The following is a 6,000-nucleotide window of genomic DNA, read 5'->3' as shown; positions in this document are numbered from 1 at the left end:
CGAGATCGCCGCTGCTGCTGCTGCTGCTAAGTACGTTCGCGTCGGCCGCGCACGGATAACACGGATACCGGATAACTCGTGGACTTGTTATGTTATTGTTATGATAGTGTGAGTATACATATACACAAACGGTGGTCCAGTGTGGTCCGGACTAGTTGTAGTAACCATGGGACCTACATCAGGTGAAAGTGGGGTGGATAGTCGTGGTCCCTATATTCATAGGTCTGGACATAGGTCTGGACTAGTCGCTTGAATATCTCTGTTCTATGTGTACATAGACTGTGGATATATTATTGTCAGGAATGAATTTGATAGAATGTCATTGAACTCTGGATTAGGGTGATGCGAATTAGTTAGACCGGACCCCTGTAAATCAGAAAGGTTTTTATAATCAAGCGGACGAAGGCTTTTGCAGTAACCTTTTAACTATCATAGCCTTGCAACAAGGCTGACACTGCGGTTTCGGTAAATCATAAAAGTATAATATAGGTTTCTAGGTCGCGTTGCCCTGGAAAATGAATATGTAATCTGAATAGGGTGAATGCAGATGCGAAGGGGGAGGGGGGGGGGGGTTAGGTGGCACGTTTCTCTGTAGGACGGATGGACATCTCCCTCCGTTTCTCGTCGCGTACCTCGTCGCGTACAATGTTGATAGCGCGAGCTCGCGTTAGTTTAGACGAAGATTATGCTTTTGTAGTCACCGATAGATATGGCTGTTAACACTAGGATAGACTCGCAAGGCAGAAATCAGATTTTGGTAGATGATTAAAAATATATAGGTTTCTAGGTCGCGTTGCAGGAAAATTGTTATGTAATGAGAAAAGAGGGTGAATTTATAATGAGAAAAAAGGATGAATGTAGGTGTTAAAGGGGAGAGGGCTGGGTAGAGGGGGGTCTAGACAGGGGAGATGTAAGTGTAAGTTGCTCCATCTCACTCCGTCTCTCGTCGCGTACAATGTTGATAGCGCAAGCTCCGTGCTGGTGTAAGTTAAAATCATCCACTTGTTTCTACACAACGACTACTATAACTTCGCACTAAATTCGCCGCCAGCTGGTTGCTCTTTATAGTTATTACACTCGGATTAATATTACTCCCGGATTATACACATATATAAAGTGGTAGTGATGGGTGGTTGGATGGAATATCCACGACCTGTGACACTAGTTTATTTAGGATTGGAAAGTGGTCAAATCCAGTCCTGGAGAGTGATAGACTACGATCGTAATTTGTGGTAAAATCTATGTCCGTGTTTTGCGGTTGAGACGTTTAGACGGCTAGTCAGAAAATAGAACAAATCATCCTCCGGGTCATATCCCCGTTTAGGGATTCGTGTCCGGGTCGTCTGCCCAATTTTCAAAAAACAAATATTTTGACAATATGATTCATTCGGATTTGAATACCGAATATAGATTATTTTGGATAATCGATAATTTTTGTCTCCGTTAAATATTTACGTCTACACCGATTTAGAAATTCGATATTTCTTTTTTCTTCAAGAAAGTCAGACGCATATATAGTTGATAATCAATCAGTTTTATTTGACCGCATCGAGTCTCTAGAATCTTCGCGCACTTTACTGGCAGTTTCTCAAGTTCCAATAATTCCAAACTGATTATAGTGTCTTATCGAATCTTGTAAGGATTTTAGAAATAACAGTTTGGATTTATAAAATTGTTAATGGAAAGGAAATATTATTAGCCGTGAATCTGGAGCCAGTTGTTGCTGAGCAATAGATCGAAGGTTATTTGTTGTTTCGGGAGACAGTTGGTCAAAGTTAGCTGGTGGTTGCTGTTGTGAAAATTGAATTGGCATCGTCTTGCCGTGACCAACTTCCGAGCGACTGCGGCACCTGTGTGCTAGGATAGGATACCGGCATAGCAGGTTATCGACACTGTGTGCTAGGGTAGGATACCGGCAGCTAGTCGAAATCGGCTGCTTCGTCCTTTGTTGCAAAGACTCTTAGAAAACGAATGTTTATAACTTAAATATTTCTCGGGATAGTGGCGATCCGTGAAATATTCTCTAAGCAACTGCAGTATGCTAGGATAGGATACCGTCGGTCATTCGAAATCGGCTGCTTGTTTCGAGGACTCATAGAGAGTGAATATTTATGAATTATATATTTTTCACTGGGAAATATTCTCAAGCGAATTTGATTAACGTCTGCCCCGTCCTCTCCGGAATATAGCCGTCAGTGGCAGTGTTCACGGCTCTAAATATGGATTAACGCAAATTAACGGATTAAAATTTCATGAAATGTTAATCGCGTCTGTTTACACAGCGGAGTAGCGGGATTATATTATCAATCGGTTAGTGCATCATGGATCTCTCCTTATTAGAATCCCGCGAACTTTCTAAACTGAAAACCAAATTTGAGAATATTTCAGCAATGGAATATCAAACTCGACTTTAACATGGTCTCAACTCAAATTTACTATTCCGACCAGATTTGAAAATGAATCTTAGAAATCATTTCAGTCATAGAATGCGAACAAACGTAAGAATGACCATGGTCTTACGAATATCATCCAGACCAAACCCAAATTTAATATTCTGACCAGATTTGACAATGAATCTTAAAAAAAAAAAACATTTCAGATTAAGAATACAAACGCATGAATGACCGCAGTTTCACACTAATCCATCTAGGCCTAACCGGGATATAAGTCTGATCATATCAACTCAATGATATTAATCTCAAAATATAATCCCTGTAATCAGTGACCCCAGTAGCTGACTGTATAACGTCTATACAGTTCTCTGTGCTGAACTCTCTTAGCTTAGGCTGTTATTGCATTTCACACAGACCCGCTGCTGTAAATACACGTTCAATGCACTATAGTATAATTAATTAATTGATAACACTTGTTTTCCTTATTCCCATATTATCCTTAACCGATTTTGGGAGTACCGCCAGTGACGCCTCTTAGGTCCTAACATGACCCTACAAATTCGCGAACCATCGACATTATACCTCGGGCCAACTCCCTGGTATAGAATAAATAAATTAAGCAACATTTTGAAAAATTGACATTCTAGAAAAAGAGAATGATTAGTTCTAGGAAAATCGACATTTTAATGGGTATTTTCGTCATTTTTAAGTGATATTTTCGGCTGCTATAGTGACCACGGCGAGGTCATCGATTTTCATCCGAGTTTAATAACAAATCTAAGGAGTAGTAATTAATTTACCGGTATACTCCCTAGTTTAGATGAATACTCGCGGAGTAAGCAGATCCGTTTAGTCAATACAGCTTGCCTTACTCCGCGAGTAAACATTCACCGCGGGCTATTTCGCGTGTAGGGTTACAAGCGCCCGCGGCTGGGTAAACAGGCCGTACTGAATTACAAAGCGATTTGTTTAAATACGGGTTTAAACGATTTAATTGTCATTGTTGTGAGTTGTTTTTCTGTTTCCTACTTCAGTTAGAAAATAGATTCATAAAATGAGGCATGCTAGAGGCATTTGCAGAAGTTAGCTTAGCCAATCTTTTTCCAATAATTAATTTGACCCTTAAGCTCAAGTTTCATGGACATTTTTCCTATTTGGTTAATTCATTTTTATCCAGGCCAGCAATTCTTACTCGACCTTTTAAAGCTTTTCCTCCCTGTTACTGACGCCCAGGGGTTGAATATATCGGTTACTTGTGCATATATATTCTAGTGAGTTTATATTCTAGTTCATTTACAGCTTAATCTAGCTTCAAATATTTTCAAAAGAAAAATAAAAAACATCAACTCAATTATCATGCCTTGAAACGTCACACAAGACTCCCAGTGGCAGACTGTGGCGATTAAGTTTTATTGTAGAATAAGTTTATCGTAAAATTATTTCACTTTCATAAAATTAAATCAGACTTTTCTGTTCAGTTTTTTTTGGTAACATTATTTCACTTTCAATGTGTTCGTTCGCCCGTGAGGCAAAATCAAGTCCTCGAGTTTGGTCTAGATACTGATATTACAAGTAATAACTAATTAGAGGTTTGTGGTATTTTTTCTGTAATACTTCGTCGGTTTCGATTACATCAGTTTGTTTTGTTTAAAAATCCTTCGTCAAACTTCGTTAACCTGGAAATAGAAAAAAAGTGCAAATACAGATAACCTAAATGTATTATTGATACAATATACTCATCTCTGGCTGAACTGGGTGTTAAATGTATTTGTAATGTACTCTTTGAGAGTAGATTCTACTACTTTCTCAAGAGCTTTCCTTCTCCCAAAAAAATATCAAAATACTCTACAAAATCAGAATCAATTTATGTAGTTCATTTTCACATTAACTTTACCGATTCTTTATGTAAAATTACTCTCTCAATTTTTGCGGAAACAACTACATTTAGAGATATCAGATTTTAGTTTGTTTCTGCATTTGTCATTTCGAAATACTGTCACTGCTGATGAAAACTCATCCACAATCCAGTCTGTCCGACGTAAAATTCGATATTTGTATTAATTCTATGCTATTAAACTCTCAATAATTGAAACGTATATCAGAAACTTGATATTTTATTCGATAATCGCAATGATATTATCATCCATGTATATCATCTACGGGTTGTCTGTTAGTTGTACCTATAATTATGGCCGTTACCACGCTGACTGTTTCATCGCGCTTGTCAACAATGAGATACAATATTATTAATTTTGTTGCAACATTTTTTTTTATTCGTAAAACCTTGGACTATTGAAAACAGTAACAAGAAAGATGACGAAATCGAAATTGAGGAAACAGTTGATTTCATTAAATCGGTTGTATACTTATTGGCACTGCGTTTGCGTGATAGAATTATGTCTTAGAAATTTCAGCAACCAAATTTCAGCAACCAAAACTTAATTGCTACGATTTACTCTGCCCTAGCTATACAGTTGGCACATGGTAACGATAGATTTTTTTCTACGGCTTTGCTTAAGCAAGTGGTTGGTACAATCAAGACCTCCCTGGTACAATATAAGATAGATAGGCTTCAATGATAGACCTTTTGCTACGGCTCTGTCCTAGCAATACAGTTGGTTTTTACAGTAAGGCTGTAGTGATGTGAATAAGTACAAGCTCTACTAATGCTAAGATATATAGGTTGTACTGGACTTGGACTGGTTTTTTTTGCTACGGCTTTGCTCAAGCAAGCAGTTTTACAGCAAGGCTGCACTAATGCTGTTAACAGATATATAGGTTGTACTGGACTTGGTGTGGTTTTTTGTTACGGCTTTGCTCAAGCAAGCGGTTTGTACAGTAAAGCTGCACTAATGCTGTTAACAGATATATAGGTTGTACTGGACTTGGATTGGTTTTTTGCTACGGCTTTGCTCAAGCAAGCAGTTTTACAGTTAGCCTCTACTAATGTTGTTAACAGATATATAGGTTGTACTGGACTTGGACTGGTTTTTTTTTGCTACGGCTTTGCTCAAGCAAGCAGTTGGTGCAGTAAGGCTGCACTAATGCCGTTAACAGATATATAGGTTGTACTGGACTTGGTCTGGTTTTTTGTTACGGCTTTGCTCAAGCAAGCAGATGGTACAATAAGGCTGCACTGATGCCGTTAACAGATTAGGTTGTACTGGACTTGAGTTCCTGCTGGTGTAATGTTCGTCCGTGTTGTTGGATGTTTGACCGGTCAATGATTGTATCACATGTTTATTTACAACACGCTCTCCGATATCCCGACGATACTCTCCCCGCCCTCCGTCCGATATCTTCTTGTTGTTCTCACTCTGTTGATTGTTGATCTCATCTCGTCTGCTATACCTTCTCCACAGTTAATCGTTACATCGCGCGCACTAAAACAGTGTATCTATTACTGTAAATATCGGCGGGTATTTTATAAACAGTTTATACGGCTAAACGGTCAATATAAAACCTCATGAATTCCTGTGTGCAGATACTGTTTTTCCCTGCGCGCACAGGACGGGAGAGAGAGGGAGAGAGGGAGAGAGGGAGAGAGGGAGAGAGAGAAAGAGGGAGAGATAGAGGCTTTCCAATTCTCTGGGGGTCTATTCCTGCC

At 38.9% G+C, this 6,000-nt stretch overlaps 1 protein-coding gene across 1 annotated transcript in view; it reads left to right on the top strand.

Annotated features, from left to right (window-relative positions):
* LOC141914327 (atrial natriuretic peptide receptor 1-like) overlaps positions 1-6,000 on the top strand; it is a 213,819-nt gene continuing 207,819 nt past the window's right edge. The window contains exon 1 of the mRNA XM_074805602.1: positions 1-108. The gene's annotated coding sequence lies outside the window, so the exon portion shown is untranslated. The remainder of the gene's footprint in view (positions 109-6,000) is intronic.

The sequence above is a fragment of the Tubulanus polymorphus genome, chromosome 12 (assembly GCF_964204645.1).
Source record: "Tubulanus polymorphus chromosome 12, tnTubPoly1.2, whole genome shotgun sequence".
Lineage (NCBI taxonomy): Eukaryota > Metazoa > Nemertea > Palaeonemertea > Tubulaniformes > Tubulanidae > Tubulanus > Tubulanus polymorphus.
This window is presented reverse-complemented; position numbering and strand designations above follow the sequence as displayed.